The 25,220-nt window shown below is 46.1% G+C and overlaps 1 protein-coding gene across 1 annotated transcript in view; it reads left to right on the forward strand.

Moving 5' to 3' along the window:
• The window catches only part of PTCD3 (pentatricopeptide repeat domain 3), an 84,066-nt gene that overhangs the window by 605 nt on the left and 58,241 nt on the right, over positions 1–25,220 (forward strand). The window lies entirely within an intron of this gene.

The following is a 25,220-nucleotide window of genomic DNA, read 5'->3' on the forward strand; positions in this document are numbered from 1 at the left end:
CTAGTCTGCACGTGGACACGCACACACGTCGGCTAGAGCGGCGCTACGCAAACATTTTTTAAATCACGGCTCCCTACAGTATCAGAATTTCTTTCACGACACCCTAAGGCCAAATGTTTCTTACGTTGATAAATCTAGAAAGAAATATTACATGAAATAAATTGTTTATATGTCATGCTTAGAGGGGAATTCAAATGTTTGAAAAGTCGGTGGGTGTCTATTTTCTATTAGGAAAAAACAGACGCACAATTGAATACCCCCCTGTAGGGTCGCTTATGTGGTGAGGGACAGGATTCAGTTCTGCCTGTTCGCATATTTTAGGATTGGCAGCCATAAGAACTGGTTTTGTCTGTTACACTGACCATAAATAATTAGAATTGGTCCTGAACCACCAATCCAAGGCACCCCAGCAAGTGTCCCGAGTCAGAACCACTGCGATAGAGTTAATCTTTTTTCTTGTTGGGAGCCAACCTACCAATATATCTTTGGAGTGTGGGATGAAACTGGAGTACCGGGAGGAAACCCACACAACCATGCTGAGAATATACAAACTCCACACAGAACCATGGTGACTTCCGTGCTGTGAGGCAGTAATGCTAATAATGTGTACACACGGTGAGATATTTTCTTTAGATTTTGACTATATAGTTAAAATCGCAAGAAAAGTTAGTGCAGATCGCAAGGTAAAAGTCACCTTGCGATCCCGATGCGTGATCCCGCCAGGTCGGCATCGCAAGAAAAGATAGACTGTGCAGGCAAGTCAATCCTTGCTAGATCGGTGTACTATCTAGTTCATTTCACATGTCAATGACATCTCACATAAGCCAAAATCGTAAGCACACATAGTCCATATCTCAAGAAAAGTTAGTCAAAATCGGTGCTATCTGGGCTCCAGGGAGTTCAAGGGAAATCGCAAGTGAAAATCGGGCATAGCAAGGCTCTCACCGTGTGTACACACCCTTAGCAAGGATCTCACCGTGTGTACATACGTTGACCATTACAACCTAGGTTCTCACACATGGTCCTCAAGACCCCAAACAGTTCATATTTCTCTAACGTCCTAGTGGATGCTGGGGACTCCGAAAGGACCATGGGGAATAGCGGCTCCGCAGGAGACTGGGCACAAAAGTAAAAAGCTTTAGGACTACCTGGTGGGCACTGGCTCCTCCCCCTATGACCCTCCTCCAAGCCTCAGTTAGATTTTTGTGCCCGAACGAGACGGGTGCAGGCTAAGGGGCTCTCCTGAGCTGCTTAGTGTAAAAGTTTAAAGTAGGTTTTTTATTTTCAGTGAGACCTGCTGGCAACAGGCTCACTGCACCGAGGGACTAAGGGGAGAAGAAGCGAACTCACCTGCGTGCAGAGTGGATTGGGCTTCTTAGGCTACTGGACATTAGCTCCAGAGGGACGATCACAGGCCCAGCCATGGATGGGTCCCGGAGCCGCGCCGCCGGCCCCCTTACAGAGCCAGAAGAGTGAAGAGGTCCGGAAAATCGGCGGCAGAAGACGTCCTGTCTTCAATAAGGTAGCGCACAGCACCGCAGCTGTGCGCCATTGCTCTCAGCACACTTCACACTCCGGTCACTGAGGGTGCAGGGCGCTGGGGGCGGGCGCCCTGAGACGCAATAAAAAACCTTTTTTTGGCAAAAAATACATCACATATAGCTCCTGGGCTATATGGATGCATTTAACCCCTGCCAATTTTTCCATTAAAAAGCGGGAGAAAGGCCGCCGTGAAGGGTGCGGAGCCTATCTCCTCAGCACACTGGCGCCATTTTTTCTTCACAGCTCCGTTGGAGGAAGGCTCCCTGACTCTCCCCTGCAGTCCTGCACTACAGAAACAGGGTAAAACAAGAGAGGGGGGGCACTAAATTGGCATATTAATATATACAGCAGCTATATTAGGGAAAAACACTTATATAAGGTTATCCCTGTATATATATATAGCGCTCTGGTGTGTGCTGGCAAACTCTCCCTCTGTCTCCCCAAAGGGCTAGTGGGGTCCTGTCCTCTATCAGAGCATTCCCTGTGTGTGTGTGCTGTGTGTTGGTACGCTGTGTCGACATGTATGAGGAGGAAAATGGTGTGGAGGCGGAGCAATTGCCTGTGTTAGTGATGTCACCCCCTAGGGAGTCGACACCTGACTGGATGGTTCTTATGGAAAGAATTACGTGATAGTGTCGGCACTTTACAAAAGACTGTTGATGACATGAGACAGCCGGCAAATCAGTTAATACCTGTACAGGCGTCTCAAACACCGTCAGGGGCTATAAAACGCCCGTTACCTCAGGTCGATACAGACACTGACACGGACACTGACTCCAGTGTCGACGGTGAGGAAACAAACGTATTTTCCAGTAGGGCCACACGTTACATGATCACGGCAATGAAGGAGGTTTTGAACATTTCTGATACTACAAGTACCACAAAAAAGGGTATTATGTGGGGTGTGAAAAAACTACCCGTAGTTTTTCCTGAATCAGATGAATTAAATGAGGTGTGTGATGAAGCGTGGGTTTCCCCCGATAAAAAACTGCTAATTTCTAAAAAATTATTGGCATTATACCCTTTCCCGCCAGAGGTTAGGGCGCGTTGGGAAACACCCCCTAGAGTGGATAAGGCGCTCACACGCTTATCAAAACAAGTGGCGTTACTGTCTCCTGATACGGCCGCCCTCAAGGAACCAGCTGATAGGAAGCTGGAAAATATCCTAAAAAGTATATACACACATACTGGTATTATACTGCGACCAGCAATCGCCTCAGCCTGGATGTGCAGTGCTGGGGTGGCTTGGTCGGATTCCCTGACTGAAAATATTGATACCCTGGACAGGGACAATATATTATTGACTATAGAGCATTTAAAGGATGCATTTCTATATATGCGTGATGCACAGAGGGATATTTGCACTCTGGCATCAAGAGTAAGTGCGATGTCCATTTCTGCCAGAAGAGGGTTATGGACGCGACAGTGGTCAGGTGATGCGGATTCCAAACGGCATATGGAAGTATTGCCGTATAAAGGGGAGGAGTTATTTGGGGTCGGTCTATCGGACCTGGTGGCCACGGCAACGGCTGGGAAATCCACCTTTTTACCCCAAGTCACCTCACAGCAGAAAAAGATACCGTGTTTTCAGGCTCAGTCCTTTCGTCCCCATAAGGGCAAGCGGGCAAAAGGCCACTCATATCTGCCCCGGGGCAGAGGAAGGGGAAAAAGACTGCAGCAGACAGCCTCTTCCCACGAACAGAAGCCCTCCCCTGCTTCTGCCAAGTCCTCAGCATGACGCTGGGGCCTTACAAGCGGACTCAGGCAAGACGGTGGGGGCCCGTCTCAAGAATTTCAGCGCGCAGTGGGCTCACTCACAAGTGGACCCCTGGATCCTGCAGGTAGTATCTCAGGGGTACAAATTGGAATTCGAGACGTCTCCCCCTCGCCGGTTCCTGAAGTCTGCTTTACCAACGTCTCCCCCCGACAGGGAGGCGGTATTGGAAGCCATTCACAAGCTGTATTCCCAGCAAGTGATAATCAAGGTACCCCTCCTACAACAGGGAAAGGGGTATTATTCCACGCTGTTTGTGGTACCGAAGCCTGACGGCTCGGTGAGACCCATTTTAAATCTGAAATCCTTGAACACTTACATAAAAAGGTTCAAGTTCAAGATGGAGTCACTCAGAGCAGTGATAGCGAACCTGGAAGAAGGGGACTATATGGTGTCTCTGGACATCAAGGATGCTTACCTCCATGTCCCAATTTGCCCTTCTCACCAAGGGTACCTCAGGTTTGTGGTACAGAACTGTCACTATCAATTTCAGACGCTGCCGTTTGGATTGTCCACGGCACCCCGGGTCTTTACCAAGGTAATGGCCGAAATGATGATTCTTCTTCGAAGAAAAGGCGTCTTAATTATCCCTTACTTGGACGATCTCCTGATAAGGGCAAGGTCCAGAGAACAGTTAGAGGTCGGAGTAGCACTATCTCAAGTAGTACTACGACAGCACGGATGGATTCTAAATATTCTAAAATCGCAGCTGATTCCGACGACACGTCTGCTGTTCCTAGGAATGATTCTGGACACAGTACAGACAAAGGTGTTTCTCCCGGAAGAGAAAGCCAGGGAGTTATCCGACCTAGTCAGGAACCTCCTAAGACCAGGCCAAGTGTCAGTACATCAATGCACAAGGGTCCTGGGAAAGATGGTGGCTTCTTACGAAGCGATTCCATTCGGCAGATTCCACGCAAGAACTTTTCAGTGGGATCTGCTGGACAAATGGTCCGGATCGCATCTTCAAATGCATCAGCGGATAACCCTGTCTCCAAGGACAAGGGTGTCTCTCCTGTGGTGGTTACAGAGTGCTCATCTCCTAGAGGGCCGCAGATTCGGCATTCAGGATTGGGTCCTGGTGACCACGGATGCCAGCCTGAGGGGCTGGGGAGCAGTCACACAGGGAAGAAATTTCCAGGGCTTGTGGTCAAACATGGAAACGTCACTTCACATAAATATCCTGGAACTCAGGGCCATTTACAATGCCCTAAGTCAGGCAAGACCTCTGCTTCAGGGTCAGCCGGTGTTGATCCAGTCGGACAACATCACGGCAGTCGCCCACGTAAACAGACAGGGCGGCACAAGAAGCAGGAGGGCAATGACGGAAGTGGCAAGGATTCTTCGCTGGGCGGAAAATCATGTGATAGCACTGTCAGCAGTGTTCATTCCGGGAGTGGACAACTGGGAAGCAGACTTCCTCAGCAGACACGATCTTCACCCGGGGGAGTGGGGACTTCACCCAGAAGTCTTCCACATGATTGTGAACCGTTGGGAAAAACCAAAGGTGGACATGATGGCGTCCCGCCTCAACAAAAAACTGGACAGATATTGCGCCAGGTCAAGGGACCCTCAGGCAATAGCTGTGGACGCTCTGGTAACACCGTGGGTGTACCAGTCAGTGTATGCGTTCCCTCCTCTTCCTCTCATACCAAAAGTACTGAGAATCATAAGAAGGAGAGGAGTAAAGACTATACTCGTGGCTCCGGATTGGCCAAGAAGGACTTGGTACCCGAAAATTCAAGAGATGCTCACGGAAGACCTGTGGCCTCTACCTCTAAGAAAGGACCTGCTCCAGCAGGGACCATGTCTGTTCCAAGACTTACCGCGGCTGCGTTTGACGGCATGGCGGTTGAACGCCGGATCCTGAAGGAAAAAGGCATTCCGGATGAAGTCATCCCTACCCTGATCAAAGCCAGGAAGGATGTGACCGTACAACATTATCACCGTATTTGGCGAAAATATGTTGCGTGGTGCGAGGCCAGGAAGGCCCCTACAGAGGAATTTCAACTGGGTCGATTCCTGCATTTCCTGCAAACAGGACTGTCTATGGGCCTAAAATTAGGGTCCATTAAGGTTCAAATTTCGGCCCTGTCAATATTCTTCCAAAAAGAACTAGCTTCTGTTCCTGAAGTTCAGACGTTTGTCAAGGGAGTACTGCATATACAGCCTCCTTTTGTGCCTCCAGTGGCACCTTGGGATCTCAGTGTAGTTTTGGGGTTCCTAAAATCACATTGGTTTGAACCACTCACCACTGTGGACTTAAAATATCTCACATGGAAAGTGGTAATGCTGTTAGCCCTGGCTTCAGCCAGGCGTGTTTCAGAATTGGCGGCTTTATCCTATAAAAGCCCTTACCTAATTTTTCATACGGACAGGGCAGAATTGAGGACTCGTCCTCAATTTCTCCCTAAGGTGGTTTCAGCATTTCACTTAAACCAGCCTATTGTGGTGCCTGCGGCTACTAGGGACTTGGAGGATTCCAAGTTACTGGATGTAGTCAGGGCCCTGAAAATATGTTTCCCGGACTGCTGGAGTCAGAAAATCTGACTCGCTGTTTATCCTGTATGCACCCAACAAGCTGGGTGCTCCTGCTTCTAAGCAGACTATTGCTCGTTGGATTTGTAGTACAATTCAGCTTGCACATTCTGTGGCAGGCCTGCCACAGCCAAAATCTGTAAAAGCCCATTCCACAAGGAAAGTGGGCTCATCTTGGGCGGCTGCCCGAGGGGTCTCGGCTTTACAACTTTGCCGAGCAGCTACTTGGTCAGGGGCAAACACGTTTGCTAAATTCTACAAATTTGATACCCTGGCTGAGGAGGACCTGGAGTTCTCTCATTCGGTGCTGCAGAGTCATCTGCACTCTCCCGCCCATTTGGGAGCTTTGGTATAATCCCCATGGTCCTTTCGGAGTCCCCAGCATCCACTAGGACGTTAGAGAAAATAAGAATTTACTTACCGATAATTCTATTTCTCATAGTCCGTAGTGGATGCTGGGCGCCCATCCCAAGTGCGGATTGTCTGCATTACTTGTACATAGTTATTGTTACAAAAATCGGGTTATTGTTGTTGTGAGCCATCTTTTCAGAGGCTCCTTCAGTTATCATGCTGTTAACTGGGTTTAGATCACAAGTTGTACGGTGTGATTGGTGTGGCTGGTAAGAGTCTTACCCGGGATTCAAAATCCTTCCTTATTGTGTACGCTCGTCCGGGCACAGTATCCTAACTGAGGCTTGGAGGAGGGTCATAGGGGGAGGAGCCAGTGCACACCAGGTAGTCCTAAAGCTTTTTACTTTTGTGCCCAGTCTCCTGCGGAGCCGCTATTCCCCATGGTCCTTTCGGAGTCCCCAGCATCCACTACGGACTATGAGAAATAGAATTATCGTTAAGTAAATTCTTATTTTTCCAGGTCTCCTCACAAAATCATAAGTGTAATAATCAGTTCCACCTGTGGGCTTTTTAAAATGTGTCAGTGAATAGTGACTACACCTGTGCTCCTGCTGCGTGACCTGGAGACTGAGAGTTGTTTGGGATTATGAGGATCGAGTTTGAGAACCACTGCATTACACCATCTGTACTGCCCTCCGAACAGGCACTGAGGTTTGCAGTTAGTGTATATATATATATATATATATATATATATATATACACACACACACAGAATATGGGGTACATTAACATAAACGCTTAAAAAAATAAATAAAATATATATATATATATATATATTAACAACAGTTTCTTATATAGTGCCGCATATTTCGTTGTGCTTTACAATTGGAACTGGGTAATAACAGACAGATATAGAGGTAGGATGACCCTGCTTGCAAGTTTACAATCTATAGGGAATATGGAAATATATATTTCTCTATCGTCCTAGTGGATGCTGGGGTTCCTGAAAGGACCATGGGGAATAGCGGCTCCGCAGGAGACAGGGCACAAAAAGTAAAGCTTTAGGATCAGGTGGTGTGCACTGGCTCCTCCCCCTATGACCCTCCTCCAAGCCAGTTAGATTTTTGTGCCCGGCCGAGAAGGGTGCAATCTAGGTGGCTCTCCTAAAGAGCTGCTTAGAAAAGTTTAGCTTAGGTTTTTTATTTTACAGTGAGTCCTGCTGGCAACAGGATCACTGCAACGAGGGACTTAGGGGAGAAGAAGTGAACTCACCTGCGTGCAGGATGGATTGGCTTCTTGGCTACTGGACATTAGCTCCAGAGGGACGATCACAGGTACAGCCTGGATGGTCACCGGAGCCTCGCCGCCGGCCCCCTTGCAGATGCTGAAACGAGAAGAGGTCCAGAATCGGCGGCAGAAGACTCCTCAGTCTTCTTAAGGTAGCGCACAGCACTGCAGCTGTGCGCCATTTTCCTCTCAGCACACTTCACACGGCAGTCACTGAGGGTGCAGGGCGCTGGGAGGGGGGCGCCCTGGGAGGCAAATGAAAACCTTTTTTGGCTAAAAATACCTCACATATAGCCTCCGGGGGCTATATGGAGATATTTAACCCCTGCCAGAATCCGTTAAGAGCGGGAGACGAGGCCGCCGAAAAAGGGGCGGGGCCTATCTCCTCAGCACACAGCGCCATTTTCCCTCACAGAAAGGCTGGAGGGAAGGCTCCCAGGCTCTCCCCTGCACTGCACTACAGAAACAGGGTTAAAACAGAGAGGGGGGGCACTAATTTGGCGTTAGAAATATATAAAAAAGATGCTATAAGGGAAAACACTTATATAAGGTTGTCCCTATATAATTATAGCGTTTTTGGTGTGTGCTGGCAAACTCTCCCTCTGTCTCTCCAAAGGGCTAGTAGGTCCTGTCCTCTATCAGAGCATTCCCTGTGTGTGTGCTGTGTGTCGGTACGTGTGTGTCGACATGTATGAGGACGATGTTGGTGAGGAGGCGGAGCAATTGCCTGTAATGGTGATGTCACTCTCTAGGGAGTCGACACCGGAATGGATGGCTTATTTAGGAAATTACGTGATAATGTCAACACGCGCCAAGGTCGGTTGACGACATGAGACGGCCGACAAACAATTAGTACCGGTCCAGACGTCTCAAAAACACCGTCAGGGGTTTTAAAACGCCCGTTTACTTTAGTCGGTCGACACAGACACAGACAGGGACACTGAATCCAGTGTCGACGGTGAATAAACAAACGTATTCCTTATTAGGGCCACACGTTAAGGGCAATGAAGGAGGTGTTACATATTTCTGATACTACAAGTACCACAAAAGAGGGTATTATGTGGGATGTGAAAAAACTACCGTAGTTTTTCCTGAATCAGATAAATTAAATGAAGTGTGTGATGATGCGTGGGTTCCTCCCGATAGAAAATATGGGCGGTATACCCTTTCCCGCCAGAAGTTAGGGCGCGTTGGGAAACACCCCTTAGGGTGGATAAGGCGCTCGCACGCTTATCAGAACAAGTGGCGGTACCGTCTATAGATAGGGCCGTCCTCAAGGAGCCAGCTGACAGGAGGCTGGAAAAATATCATAAAAAGTATATACACACATACTGGTGTTATACTGCGACCAGCGATCGCCTCAGCCTGGATGTGCAGAGCTGGGGTGGCTTGGTCGGATTCCCTGACTAAAAATATTGATACCCTTGACAGGGACAGTATTTTATTGACTATAGAGCATTTAAAGGATGTATTTCTATATATGCGAGATGCACAGAGGGATATTTGCACTCTGGCATCAAGAGTAAGTGCGATGTCCATATCTGCCAGAAGATGTTTATGGACACGACAGTGGTCAGGTGATGCAGATTCCAAACGGCACAAAGGTGTATTGCCGTATAAAGGAAGAGGAGTTATTTGGGGTCGGTCCATCGGACCTGGTGGCCACGGCAACTGCTGGAAAATCCACCGTTTTTACCCTAAGTCACATCTCTGCAGAAAAAGACACCGTCTTTTCAGCTTCAGTCCTTTCGTCCCTATAAGAGTCATATCTGCCCAGGGATAGAGGAAAGGGAAGAAGACTGCAGCAGGCAGCCCATTCCCAGGAACAGAAGCGTTCCACCGCTTCTGACAAGCTCTCAGCATGACGCTGAGACCGTACAGGACCCCTGGATCCTACAAGTAGTATCCCAGGGGTACAGTTTGGAATGTCGAGACGTTTCCCCTGCGCAGGCTCCTGAAGTCTGCTTTACCAAGGTCTCCCTCCGACAAGGAGGCAGTATGGGAAAAAATTCACGAGCTGTATTCCCAGCAGGTGATAATTAAATTACCCCTCCTACAACAAGAAAAGGGGGTATTATTCCACACTATATTGTGGTACTGAAGCCAGAAGGCTAGGTGAGACCTATTCTAAATCTAAAAAAATTTGAACACTTACAAAGGTTCAAATCAAGATGGAGTCACTCAGAGCAGTGATAACGAACCGGGAAGAAGGGGACTATCTGGTGTCCCGAGACATCAGGGATGCTTACCTCCATGTCCCAAATTTGCCCTTATCACTAAGGGTACCTCAGGTTCGTGGTACAGAACTGTCACTATCAGTTTCAGACGCTGCCGTTTGGATTGTCTACGGCACCCCGGGTCTTTACCAAGGTAATGGCCGAAATGATGGTTCTTCTTCGAAGAAAAGGCGTCTTAATTATCCCTTACTTGGACGATCTCCTGATAAGGGCAAAGTCCAGGGAACAGTTGGAGGTCGGAGTAGCACTATCTCGGATACTGTTACAACAGCAGGGGTGGATTCTAAATATTCCAAAATCGCAGCTGATCCCGACAACAAGTCTCCTGTGCTTAGGGATGATTCTGGACACAGTCCAGAAAAAGGTGTTTCTCCCGGAAGAGAAAGCCAGGGAGTTATCCGAGCTAGTCAGGAACCTCCTAAAATCAGTGCATCATTGCACAAGGGCCATGGTAAAAAAATGGTGACTTCCTTCGAAGCAATTCCAGTCGGCAGATTTCATGCAAGAACTTTTCAGTGGGATCTGCTGGACAAATGGTCCGGATCGCATCTTCAGATGCATCAGCGGATATCCCTATATCCAAGGATCTCTCCTGTGGTGGTTACAGGGTGCTCATCTTCTAGAGGGCCGCAGATTCGGCATTCAGTTTTGGATGTTGGTGACCACGGAGGCCAGCCCGAGAGGCTGGGGAGCAGTCACACAAGGAAAAAATTTCCAGGGAGTGTGATCAAGTCTGGAGATTTTTCTCCACATAAATATAGCTAAGGGTAAATTTATAATGCTCTAAGCTTAGCAAGACCTCTGCTTCAAGGTCAGCCGGTATTGATCCAGTGGGATAAAACATCACGGCAGTCGCCCACGTAAATAGACAGGGCGGCACAAGAAGCAGGAGGGCAGTGGCAAAAACTGCAAGGACTTTTCGCTGGGCGGAAAATCATGTGATAGCACTGTCAGCAGTGTTTCATTCCGGGAATGGAAACTGGGAAGCAGACTTCCTCAGTAGGCACGACCTCCACCCGGCAGAGTGGGAACTTCATGGGGAAGTTTTCCACATAATTGTAAACCGTTGGGAATTACCAAAGGTGGACATGATGGCGTCCCGTCTGAACAAAAAACGGGACAGGTATTGCGCCAGGTTAAGAGACCCTCAGGCAATAGCTGTGGACGTTCTGGTAACACCGTGGGTGTACCAGTCGGTGTATGTGTTCCATCCTCTGCTTTTCATACCTAAGGTACTGAGAATTATAAGACGTAGAGGAGTAAGAACTATACTCATGGCTCCGGATTGGCCAAGAAGGACTTGGTACCCGGAACTTCAAGAGATGCTCACAGAGGACTTATGGCCTCTGCCGCTAAGAAGGGACTTGTTTCAGCAAGTACCATGTCTGTTCCAAGACTTACCGCAGCTGCGTTTGACGGCATGGCGGTGGAACGCCGGATCCTAAGGGAAAAGGCATTCAGGAAGAGGTCATTCCTACCCTGGTCAAAGCCAGAAAGGAGGTGACCGCACAACATTATCACCACATGTGGCGAAAATATGTTGCGTGTTGTGAGGCCAGGAAGGCCCCACGAAGAAATTTCAACTCGGTCGATTCCTGCATTTCTTGCAAACAGGAGTGTCTATGGGCCTCAAATTGGGGTCCATTAAGGTTCAAATTTCGGCCCTGTCGATTTTTCTTCCAGAAAGAATTGGCTTCAGTTCCTGAAGTCCAGAAGTTTGTCAAGGGAGTATTGCATATACAACCCCCTTTTGTGCCTCCAGTGGCACTGTGGGATCTCAACGTAGTTCTGGGATTCCTCAAAACACATTGGTTTAAAACCAGTCAAATCTGTGGATTTGAAGCAGCTCACATGAAAAGTGAACATGCTCTTGGACCTGGCCTGGACCAGGCGAGTGTCAAATTGGTGGTTTTTTTCTCAAAAAAGCCCATATCTGTTTGTCCATTCGGACAGGGCAGAGCTGCGGACTCGTCCCCAGTTCTCTCCCTAAGGTGGTGTCAGTGTTTCACCTGAACCAGCTTATTGTGGTGTCTTGCGCCTACTAGGGACTTGGAGGACTCCAAGTTGCTAGATGTGGTCAGGGCCCTGAAAATATAGGTTCCAGGACGGCTGGAGTCAGGAAAACTGACTTGCTGTTATCCTGTATGCACCCAACAAACTGGGTGCTCTTGCTTTTAAGCAGACTTTTGCTAGTTGGATGTGTAATACAATTCAGCTTGCACATTCTGTGGCAGGCCTGCCACAGCCAAAATATGTAAATGCCCATTCCACAAGGAAGGTGGGCTCATCTTGGGCGGCTGCCCGAGGGGTCTCGGCTTTACAACTTTGCCGAGCGGCTATTTAGTCAGGGGCAAACACGTTTGTAAAATCCTACAAATTTGATACCCTGGCTAAGGAGGACCTGGAGTTCTCTCATTCGGTGCTGCAGAGTCATACGCACTCTCCCGCCCGTTTGGGAGCTTTGGTATAATCCCCATGGTCCTTTCAGGAACCCCAGCATCCACTAGGACGATAGAGAAAATAAGAATTTACTTACCGATAATTCTATTTCTCGGAGTCCGTAGTGGATGCTGGGCGCCCATCCCAAGTGCGGATTATCTGCATTACTTGTACATAGTTACAAAAATCGGGTTATTATTGTTGTGAGCCATCTTTTCAGAGGCTCCGCTGTTATCATACTGTTAACTGGGTTCAGATCACAGGTTGTACAGTGTGATTGGTGTGGCTGGTATGAGTCTTACCCGGGATTCATAAATCCTTCCTTATTGTGTACGCTCGTCCGGGCACAGTACCTAACTGAGGCTTGGAGGAGGGTCATAGGGGGAGGAGCCAGTGCACACCACCTGATCCTAAAGCTTTACTTTTTGTGCCCTGTCTCCTGCGGAGCCGCTATTCCCCATGGTCCTTTCAGGAACCCCAGCATCCACTACGGACTCCGAGAAATAGAATTATCGGTAAGTAAATTCTTATTATATATATATATATATATATATATATATATATATATATATATATGCAGGAAATAGGAGGTTGTGCAATCAATGTTTAACGTCCTTAAAAGTCCATACAATCCGTATATAATTTCTGATGTTGGTGCAAACTCTTCTAAACAGTGTAACCACACTGTTAATGTGAACTGAAAAAGAATGATGAAGGCGCACTCAGTGAATCAAGGTATAAGTAAATTTACTACAAGTAACAAGCTCACATACATCAAGGTTTAAAATCACCGGCTCGTGGAAATCGAACAGGCTGCATCCAGTGTCTCTCACAGCGGTCCGTCTCTCTGATTGCCGGCATGCAATGGTTATCAGGTCAGCGTCTCAGCTTACGGAACAAGTGTTCCTGATTGGAACGAACACGTCTTCGTTTAGGCCACGCCCAACGCGTTTCGTCACTGTATGACTTCGTCAGGGGGTGTGGTCAGTGTCTCCAGCGATGTCTTTTTATATACGCACTGATTGCTCATATCATATATTCAGGTGCAACTTATTACTATCAGTCTTATACATACTTAACAGCATCTCTTTAGACATCTATTATCCTACTTTTCTTTAATATAAATATAGGTATATTTTAGATAAACTTTATTTGTAAAAAACAATTTTTAATATACTAATAATAAAATAGTTACCGTAAAAAGATTATCAATAAAAAGATTATAAATAACAAGAAACAGAAAAATCAGGAGAAAACACATAATTAACAAATATAGCAAGCAATACTAAAATGTCAGTAACTACAGTTTAAATCGGTCAGTATAAAATTAATCAGTACAGGTTGAGTATCCCATATCCAAATATTCCGAAATACGGAATATTCCGAAATACGGACTTTTTTGAGTGAGAGTGAGATAGTGAAACCTTTGTTTTTTGATGGCTCAATGTACACAAACTTTGTTTAATACACAAAGTTATTAAAAATATTGTATTAAATGACCTTCAGGCTATGTGTATAAGGTGTATATGTAATATAAATGCATTCTGTGCTTAGATTTAGGTCCCATCGCCATGATATCTCATTATGGTATGCAATTATTCCAAAATACGGAAAAATACCACTGGTCCCAAGCATTTTGGATAAGGGAGACTCAACCTGTATAAAATTAATCAGTATAAAATTAAGGCAGTAGAGAACTAATCAATTAATTATAGTGTCGTAGAACACCAAATAGTTTTCTTATATTTTGTTCGATATAAATGTATATATATATATATATATAATGAAACAACTAGCGGGGATACGTACCCACTAGGGGAGGGGTGACCGCAGGGACACGAACAAACCAGGCTACCACCGCAACTGCCGGAAGAAGCTGGGGCAGCCTTGGAAAGGTCACACCACCCGCCGTCTCCTCACCCCATATGGCAACTCAAACAGTCTAAAACGCAACCCCATTTAATTGTTAATAACGATATCACCAGTCAATTGCGTACATTACGAATAGATGATTAGTTAATCGTAACAGGGGATATTATTTCTGTCATACGCTATTTATCCGTAACCAACCCTCTAATAGTGGATTACTCAATTAAGGTACTATCATAATAATATAAGGAGATAGAGAGAAAAAAAGGGGATGAACTGTATCATCAGGAGGAAAGATAACTAAAAAGGCAGGGTTAACCATATAGTAGGGAGATTGAATTAAGCAGGGAGGACAATATACTTATATATTCTATGATTAATGCAAGAATGATGTAATATCATAGGTCTCATTAAGACCTGACGGTACAAGAGTGTTTAATTTGTATATCCAAAAGGTCTCTCTTTTACTTAATAATTTTAAAATATCTCCACCTCTTGTATCCACAACCACATGTTCAAGGGCTTTGAAAGTAAATTGGGCCAATGACGACTTACAACACACAGCCCAATGTCTTGGGACACTGTGTGTGGTAACTTTATTTACTATATTGCGAGTATGTTCTAAAATCCTTAATTTTAAATGACGCTTAGTTTTCCCAATATATCTTGCTCCACAGCCACATTCTAACATATATATAACGTTGGTAGTTTGACAGTTAATAAAACCTTTTATATCCCATGATTCCTCTTTATTACTACTGAAAATCTTCTTCCTTTCTCTGCTGGTATATTTACAAACCTTGCATTTATTACAAGGAAAAAATCCATTCACATTCTCCAGCCAAGTTTTTTCTGTAATATTTTTAAGCCTGGATGGTGCTAGTCTATTTTTCAGAGTGGGCGCCCTTTTAAAAACTACCTGCGGAATTTCGGGGATTATTTTATTTAATATGGGATCAAGCTTCAAAATATCCCAATGCTTTTGTAGGATGTTTTTAATTTCTCTATTTTTAGAATTAAATCCTGTAGAAAAAGGGACCAGATTACGATTATTTTTCTTATCTTTATAGCTTAATAAGCTTGATCTATCCATAGCTCTCACTCTTTCTTGACAATCCTTAATGAGTTTCTCTGGATATTGTTTTTCACGAAATCTATTACTATAAATTACTGATTGCTCATCATATTTATCTAAATGAGCACAGTTACGGCGAATTCTAATGAACTGGGATAGTGGTATTTCTCTAACGTCCTAGTGGATGCTGGGGACTCCGTCAGGACCATGGGGATTAGCGGGCTCCGCAGGAGACAGGGCACATCTAAAAAGCTTTTTAGGTCACATGGTGTGTACTGGCTCCTCCCCCTATGACCCTCCTCCAAGCCTCAGTTAGGTTTTTGTGCCCGTCCGAGAAGGGTGCAAACTGGATGGCTCTCTTAAGGAGCTATTTAGTAAAGTTTTTTTTTAGGTTTCTAATCAGTGATTCCTGCTGGCGACAGGATCACTGCAACGAGGGACTTAGGGGAGAGACTGGCAACTCACCTGCGTGCAGGAGGATTGAAGTCTTAGGCTACTGGACACTGAGCTCCAGAGGGAGTCGGAACACAGGTCAGCCTGGGGTTCGTCCCGGAGCCGCGCCGCCGATCCCCCTTACAGACGCTGAAGAAAGACGGCGGAACGGAGGTCCGGAAACAGGCGGCAGAAGACTTCACAGTCTTCAGAGAGGTAGCGCACAGCACTGCAGCTGTGCGCCATTGTTGTCACACGGCTCACTGACACGGTCACGGAGGGTGCAGGGCGCTGCTGGGGGCGCCCTGGGCAGCAATATAAATACCTATTTGGCAAATAAATACATCACATATAGCCATTAAGGCTATATGTATGTATTTTAACCCAGGCCAGTTATTAAAAAACCGGGAGGAAAAGCCCGCCGAAAAGGGGGCGGAGCTTATTCTCCTCAGCACTCAGCGCCATTTTCCTGATCAGCTCCGCTGGTGAGGAAGGCTCCCACTCTCCCCTGCACTGCACTACAGAAACAGGGTTAAAAGAGAAGGGGGGCATAAATTGGCGATATAATGATATATTAAGAGCGCATATATAGAAACATCACCTTCTAGGGTTGTTATATACATTATAGCGCTTTTGGTGTGTGCTGGCAAACTCTCCCTCTGTCTCCCCAAAGGGCTAGTGGGTCCTGTCCTCTATCAGAGCATTCCCTGTGTGTGTGCTGTATGTCGGTACGTGTGTGTCGACATGTATGAGGAAAATGTTGGTGAGGAGGCGGAGCAAATTGCCTGTAATGTTGATGTCACTATCTAGGGAGTCGACACCGGAATGGATGGTCTACTTATGGAATTACGTGATAATGTCAACACGCTGCAAGACGGTTGACGACATGAGATGGCCGGCGGACAAATTAGTACCGGTCCAGGCGTCTCAGACACCGTCAGGGGCTTGTAAAAACGCCCATTTACCTCAGTCGGTCGACAGACACAGACATGGACACTGACCCCAGTGTCGACGGTGAAGAAACATACGTAATTTTCCTTTAGGGCCACGAGTTACATGTTAAGGGCAATGAAGGAGCTGTTACATATTTCTGATACTACAAGTACCACAAATAAGGGTATTTTGTAGGGTGTGAATAAACTACTTGTAGTTTTGCCTGAATCAGATAAATTAAATGAAGTGTGTGATGATACGTGGGGTTCCTCCGATAGAAAGTTATGGGCGGTATACCCTTTCCCGCCAGAAGTAAGGGCGAGTTGGGAAACACACCTTAGGGTGGATAAGGCGCTCACACGCTTATAAAAACATGGCGTTACCGTCTCTAGATACGGCCGCCCTCAAGAAGCCAGCTGATAGGAAGCTGAAAAATATCATGACAGTATATACACACATACTGGTGTTATACTACGACCAGCAATCGCCTCAGCCTGGATGTGCAGCGCTGAGGGGGCTTGGTCGGATTTCCTGACTGAAAATTTTGATACCCTTGACAGGGACAAGATTTTATTGACTATAGAGCATTTTAAGGATGCATTTCTATATATGCGTGATGCGCAGAGGGATATTTGCATTCTGGCATCAAGAGTAAATGTGATTTACATATCTGCCAGACGAAGACACGACAGTGGTCAGGTGAGGCAGATTCCAGACGGCATGTGGAAGTATTGCCGTATAAAGGGGCGGTCCATCGGACCTGGTGGCCATGGCAACAGCTGAAAAATCCACTTTTTGTTACCCCGAATCACATATCGGCAAAAAAGGACACAGTCTTTTCAGTCTCAGTCCTTTCGTCCCCATAGGGGCAGGCGGGCAAAGGCCAGTCATATCTGCCCAGGGGTAGAGGAAAGGGAAGAAGACTGCAGCAAGCAGCCCATTCCCAGGAACAGAAGCCCCTCACAGCTTCTGCCAAGTCCGCAGCATAACGCTGGGGCCGTACAAGCGGACTCAGGTGCGGTAGGGGGTCATCTCAAGAGTTTCAGTACGCAGGGGGCTCACTCGCAAGGGAACTCCGGGATCCTACATGTAGTATCCCAGGTGTACATTGGAAATTCGAGACATCTCCCCCTCACACAATTCACAGGCTGTATTCCCAGCAGGTGATAATCAAAGTACCCCTCTTACAACATGGAAGGGGGTAGTATCCCACACTATATTGTGGTACTGAAGCCAACCGGCTCGGTGAGATCTGAAATATTTGAACACTTACATACAAGCGTTCAAATCAAGATGGAGTCACTCAGAGCAGTGATAGCGAACCAGGAAGAAGGGGACGATATGGTGTCACTGGATATCAGGGACGCTTACCTACAGGTCCAAATTTGCCCTTCTCACCAAGGGTACTTCAGGTTCCTGGTACAGAACTGTCACTATCAGTTCAGACGCTGCCGTTTGGGTTGTCCACGGCGCCCCGGGTCTTTACCAAGGTAATGGCCGGAATGATGATTTTTCTTAAAAGGAAACATGGACGCTTTCCTGATAAGGGCAAGGTCCAGAGAACAGTTGGAGGTCGGAGTAGCACTATCTTAAGTAGTTCTACGTCAGCACGAGTGGATTCTAAATATTCCAAAATCGCAGCTTTTTCCGATGACACGTCTACTGTTCATAGGGATGATTCTGGACACAGTCCAGAAAAACGTGTTTCTCCCAGTGGAGAAAGCCAGGGAGTTCTCCGAGCTAATCGGGATCCTCCTAAAACCAGGAAAAGTGTCAGTGCATCATTGCACAAGAGTCCTGGTAAAAATGGTGGCTTATTACGAAGCAATTCCATTCGGCAGATTTCCCGCAAGAACTCTTCGGTGGGATCTGCTGGACAAATGGTCCGGATCGCATCCTCAGATGCATCAGCGGATAACCCTATATCCAAGGACAAGGGTGTCTCTCCTGTGGTGATTACAGAGTGCTCATCTTCTAGAGGGCCGCAGATTTGACATTCAGGATTGGATGCCGGTGACCACGGAGGCCAGCCTGAGAGGCTGGAGAACAGTCACACAGGGAAAAAATTTCCAGGGAAGTGTGATTAAGTCTGGAGAATTCTCTCTGCATAAATAAGCTTAGAGCAAATTTATAAGGCTCTAAACTTAGCAAGACCTCTGCTTCAAGGTCAGCCGGTATTGATCCAGTGGGATAACATCACGGCAGTCGCCCACGTAAACAGAAAGGGCGGCACAAGAAGCAGGAGGGCAGTGACAAAACTGCAAGGATTTTTCGCTAGGCGGAAAATCATGTGATAGCACTGTCAGCAGTGTTCTTTCCGGGAGTGGACGACTGGGAAGCAGACTTCCTCAGCAGGCATGACCTCCACCCGGGAGAGTGGAAACTTCATAGGGAAGTTTTTCAGCATGATTGTGGACCGTTGGCAAAGACCAAAGGTGGACATGATAGCGTCCCGCCCGAAAAACGGGACAGGTATTCCGCCAGGTCATGAGACCTTCAGGCGATAGCTGTGGATGTTCTGGTAACACCGTGGGTGTACCAGTCAGTGTATGGGTTCCCTCCTCTGTTTCTCATAACCAAGGTATTGAGAATTATAAGACATAGAGGAGTATGAACTATACTAGTGGCTCCGGATGGGCCAAGAGGGACTTGGTACCCGGAGCTTCAAGAGATGCTCACAGAGGACTAAGGGCCTGGGGAGCTAAGAAGGGACTTGCTTCAGCAAGTACCATGTCTTTTCCAAGAATTACCGCGGCTGCGTTTGACGGCATGGCGGTTGAATACCGGATTCTGAAGGGAAAAAGGCATTCCATAAGAGGTCATACCTACCTTGGTCAAAGCCAGGAAGGAGGTGACCGCACAACGTCATCACCACATGTGGTGAAAATATGTTGCGTGGGTAAGGCCAGGAAGGCTCCACGAAGGAAATTCAACTAGGTCGATTCTGCACTTCCTGAAAACAGGAGTGTTTTGAGTCTCAAATTGGGGTTCATTAAGATTTAAATTTCGGCCCTGTAGATTTTCTTCCAGAAAAAATTGACTTCAGTTCCTGAAGTCCAGATTGTAAAGGGTGTATTCCATATACAGTTCTTTTGTGCCTCTAGGGGCACCGTGAGATCTCAACATAGTGTTGGGATTCCTTAAAATCATATTGGTTTGAACCGCTCAAATCTGTGGATTTGAAATATCTCACATGGAAAGTGACCATGCTGTTGACCAATATCTCACATGGAAAGTGACCATGTTGTTAGTCCTGGCCTCGGCCAGGCGATTGTCAAAAAGAATGGGCGGTTTTGTTTTACAAAAGCCCATATTAGAATTTTCCATTTGAACAGGGCAGAACTGGGACTCGTCTCCAGTTTCTTCCTAAAGGGGTGTCAGCGTTGTCACCTGAAACAACCTATTGTGGTGCCTGCGGCTACTGGGGACTTGGAGGACTCCAAGTTACTAGACGTTGTCAGGGCCCTAAAAATATATATATATATATATATATATATATATATATATATATATATATATATAGTTAGGACGGCTGGAGTCAGAAAGTCTGACTTGCTGTTTATATTGTATGCACCCAACAAGCTGGGTGCTCCTGCTTCTAAGCAGTCTATTGCACGCTAGATTTGTAGTACAATTCAGCTTGCACATTCTGTGGCAGGCCTGCCACAGCCGAAATATGTAGATGCCCATTCCACAAGGAAGGTGGCCTCATCCTGGGCGGCTGCCCGAGGAGTCTCGGCATTATAACTTTGCCGAGCAGCTACGTGGTCAGGGGAGAACACGTTTGTAAAATTTTACAAATTTGATACTCTGGCTAAAGAGGACCTGGAGTTCTCTCATTCGGTGCTGCAGAGTCATCCGCACTCTCCCGCCCGTTTGGGAGCTTTGGTATAATCCCCATGGTCCTGACGGAGTCCCCAGCATCCACTAGGACGTTAGAGAAAATAAGAATTTACTTACCGATAATTCTATTTCTCGTAGTCCGTAGTGGATGCTGGGCGCCCATCCCAAGTGCGGATTGTCTGCAATGCTTGTACATAGTTATTGTTACAAAAATCGGGTTATTACTATTGTTGTGAGCCATTTTTTCAGAGGCTACTTCGTTTTGTTATCATACTGTTAACTGGGTTCAGATCACAAGTTGTACGGTGTGATTGGTGTGGCTGGTATGAGTCTTACCCGGGATTCAAGATCCTTCCTTATTGTGTACGCTCGTCCGGGCACAGTACCTAACTGAGGCTTGGAGGAGGGTCATAGGGGGAGGAGCCAGTACACACCATGTGACCTAAAAAGCTTTTTAGATGTGCCCTGTCTCCTGCGGAGCCCGCTAATCCCCATGGTCCTGACGGAGTCCCCAGCATCCACTACGGACTACGAGAAATAGAATTATCGGTAAGTAAATTCTTATTATTATTAACCCATTTTTTAAGGTGACAACTACCATAATGGATATAATTATTGCTATCTACTTTTTTAATGTGGGTATAAGTATCTATCTTAGACCCAGGCGTCCACTTACTTGTGTCCAACACTAGGTCCAAGAACTCTATACATGTTGCTTGGAAATTTGAAGTAAATCGCAAATTCCATTCATTATTATTCAATCCCTGTATAAATGAATCAAAACTTTCTTTTCCACCTTGCCAAACTATTATCACGTCATCTATATAACGCTTATATAGTTTTATATTATTACAAAACGGATTATTGTTGTCAATATTCTCAGTCTCCCATTTTCCTAAATATAAATTTGCAAAGCTTGGTGCATAAGGGGTTCCCATCGCCACACCCCGCTGTTGTATATAAAATTGGTCATTAAACAGAAAATAATTGTTTTTTAGTACAAATTCTATGCAGTCCAGAAGAAAGTCCACTTGATCAGTACTTAAATTATCATCCATATCTAAATAGTATTTAATGACTTCTATACCTTTTTTGTGGGGGATACTGGTGTACAGTGATTCTACGTCCACCGTACACCAGTAATAATCCTCCTTCCACTCAAAGCTGTTTATAATCTGTAAAACGGCTGTGGAATCCTTTATAAATGAATCTAAATTGGCTACATATTCCTTTATATATATATATCGACGAACTCAGACAATCTGGCTGTTATTGAGTCTATCCCTGATATTATAGGACGACCAGGGGGCTTATTTAACCTCTTGTGGATTTTTGGCAGCTGGTAGAATAGAGCTATACGAGGGTGTAAATTAAGTATATAGGAATATTCATTCTGATCTATACATTTTTTCAACAAACCCTCATCTAGAAGTTTCTTGAGGTCACTTATTATATTATCACTGGGATCATTAGTCAGAGTTTTATATGTGGACTCATCACTCAATATTCTTTGTGATTCATCCATATAATCTTTTTTGTTAATGACCACTATGCCTCCTCCTTTATCAGCCATCTTGATAACAACTTGATGGTTGCTCTCTAACGTTTTAATTGCACTCCTTTCGCCTTTATCTAAATTATCCCTGCTTTTACTTCCATCTTTACATAACTTTTTGAAATCTTTTTGTATTAAATTAGCGAAGGTCTCTATATGGCTGCCACGTGATTCGATGGGGTAATAGGTTGATTTGGGCTTTAGACCAGTTGTATTAGATTCTTTTACACTGGGTATGGCTTCTCCTTTTAATTCATTTTTCAGGAAATGTCGTTTTAAAGTTAATAGCCGTATATATTTATTGGCATCAACAAATAATTCAAAACCTTTAGGCTCAACTGCAGGTGCAAAAGTTAACCCTTTGGATAATAGTTTAATCTCATTAACCGTTAATTTATGATCAGATAAATTGAAGATACCAGAGGGGACTACTGATCCTCTCTTCTCATTTTGCTTATTCTTAGATCCTCTCTGTCCTCTCTTCCCTCTTCTTGTTTTTTTCTTTTTGTACCAGGACTGTTTTGTAGATCTTTGTTCAACGGTTTCGTCCTGTCCCTCCAATTTTGACCCCTCCGTAAAAAATTGTTATTACCTCTAAATGGTGTTTCTAAAACTTCATATCTATTAGAGGTATGAGTGTCTGATTTTTCTGATACATAGGACCGCTTTCTTCTCCTATTATAAGGTACTTTCTGACAGTTAATTTTATGTGCTGCTAGCTGTCAATCCCAATTGCCTTGCAGTCACTAGAATTGTATCACTTTTCAAGGCTTTAGTACATCTGACCCCTAGTGCCGGTGACAAAAGAAAATAAGTGAAAGGTTCTGAAACATTGACATTAAAGGATTAAAGGCCCATAGACACTGGGTGATTTTGAGCTGAGAGCGGCTCACTTTTGGTGTTTTGAGCTATTTTCAGCTCAAAACCGCTCAGTGTGTATGCCCCGGCGATGAGCGCTAATGCGCGCCCCCGCTTCAATGCCGGCGACCGCCGCTCATCTGCTGATATTACCAGCAGATATATGGCGGGTTGGACGGCTTTCCATAGCGTCCTGCTATGGAAAGCCGTTCACCCCTGCTGACATCGCTGGACACCTTTAGAGTCATTTGTTATAAGGCGTCTGGAGTGCTGCCTTAACGTGTGTGTGTATATATATATATATATATATATATATATATATATATATAAGATAAAGTATGTTCTGGTACCAAAATGTAGACTGCTTCAAATAAAAATGTCACTCAGTAACTTACAATAAACATGTAGCTTATTAACCACTTAGGGGGGGTGATCCTATTAGCCACAGTAAATTGCTGCAGCTAACGGTTCCCCTGGGAGCTATCCAATTAGCCCTGGCCGCTGGTAGTTATCAGGGATAATACGGCGCGCAAAGCAGAATCGCCAATAACCAGCCCTATCAGCCCTTTTTTTTTCCACGATAACACATACATCCAGGAATTTATCTCGTATCCCATGTGTTATTGCCAGAAAATGGGTAATTCACTGCACAGTAAGAACGGGATATAATTGGGTAGCCTGTTAATACCATCGGGCTAAAATCTCGATATTAGCCCATTTTTGCCATGCGTTAATTTACCGGTGGCAATAGTATACCGCCCTTAACTGGCTAAAAAACACTCAAAAATTGACGTCCTAGTGGATGCTGGGAACTCCGTAAGGACCATGGGGAATAGACGGGCTCCGCAGGAGACTGGGCACTCTAAGAAAGAATTAGGACTACTGGTGTGCACTGGCTCCTCCCTCTATGCCCCTCCTCCAGACCTCAGTTAGAATCTGTGCCCGGCTCGAGCTGGTTGCACACTAGGGGCTCTCCTGAGCTTCTAGTAAAGAAAGTATTTATTAGGTTTTTTATTTTCAGTGAGATCTGCTGGCAACAGACTCACTGCTACGAGGGACTTAGGGGAGAGAAGCGAACCTACCTGCTTGCAGCTAGCTTGGGCTTCTAGGCTACTGGACACCATTAGCTCCAGAGGGATCAAACACAGGCCCAGCCTCGGTCGTCCGGTCCCGGAGCCGCGCCGCCGTCCCTCTTGCAGAGCCAGAAGCAAGAAGAACGTCCTGGAAATCGGCGGCTGAAGACTCCGGTCTTCATTAAAGTAGCGCACAGCACTGCAGCTGTGCGCCATTGCTCCCTATGCACACCACATACTCCGGTCACTGATGGGTGCAGGGCGCTGGTGGGGGGGGGGGGGGGGCCCTGGGCTGCAATTAGAGTACCTTAAATTGGCAAGACAGCACATAATATAGTCTAATAAACTATATATGTGTAAAAATCCCCTGCCATAATATTTATAAAAGAGCGGGAGAAGCCCGCCGAGAAGGGGGCGGGGCTATCTCCCTCAGCACACTGGCGCCATTTCCTCTTCACAGCTCCGTTGGAAGACAGCTCCCCAGGCTCTCCCCTGCAGTTTCCAGGCTCAAAGGGTAAAAAAGAGGGGGGGCACTAAATTTAGGCGCAAACTGTATTGTATAGCTGCTATAGGGAAAATCACTTTGTGTAGTGTAAATCCCTGTTTATATAGCGCTGTGGTGTGTGCTGGCATACTCTCTCTCTGTCTCCCCCAAGGACTTTGTGGGGTCCTGTCCTCAGTCAGAGCATTCCCTGTGTGTGTGTGCGGTGTGTCGGTACGGCTGTGTCGACATGTTTGATGAGGAGGCTTATGTGGAGGCGGAGCAGGTGCCGATAAATGTGATATCACCCCCTGCGGGGTCGACACCAGAGTGGATGGATATGTGGAAGGTTTTACACGACAGTGTCAACTCCTTACATAAAAGGTTCGACCCCTGCTTCAAAACCAGCCGGTGCTGATTCAGTCAGACAACATCACGGCGGTCGCCCATGTAAACCGACAGGGCGGCACAAGAAGCAGGATGGCGATGGCAGAAGCCACAAGGATTCTCCGATGGGCGGAAAATCACGTGATAGCACTGTCAGCAGTGTTCATTCCGGGAGTGGACAACTGGGAAGCAGACTTCCTCAGCAGGCATGACCTCCACCCGGGAGAGTGGGGACTTCATCCAGAAGTCTTCCAACTGATTGTAAATCGTTGGGAAAGGCCACAGGTGGACACGATGGCGTCCCGCCTCAACAAAAAGCTAAAAAGATATTGCGCCAGGTCAAGGGACCCTCAGGCAATAGCTGTGGACGCTCTAGTGACACCGTGGGTGTACCAGTCGGTTTATGTGTTCCCTCCTCTTCCTCTCATACCAAAGGTGCTGAGGATAATAAGAAAGAGAGGAGTAAGAACTATACTCATCGTTCCGGATTGGCCAAGAAGGACTTGGTACCCGGAACTACAAGAAATGATCTCAGAGGACCCTTGG

The sequence above is a fragment of the Pseudophryne corroboree genome, chromosome 1 (assembly GCF_028390025.1).
Source record: "Pseudophryne corroboree isolate aPseCor3 chromosome 1, aPseCor3.hap2, whole genome shotgun sequence".
Taxonomy (NCBI): Eukaryota; Metazoa; Chordata; class Amphibia; order Anura; family Myobatrachidae; genus Pseudophryne; species Pseudophryne corroboree.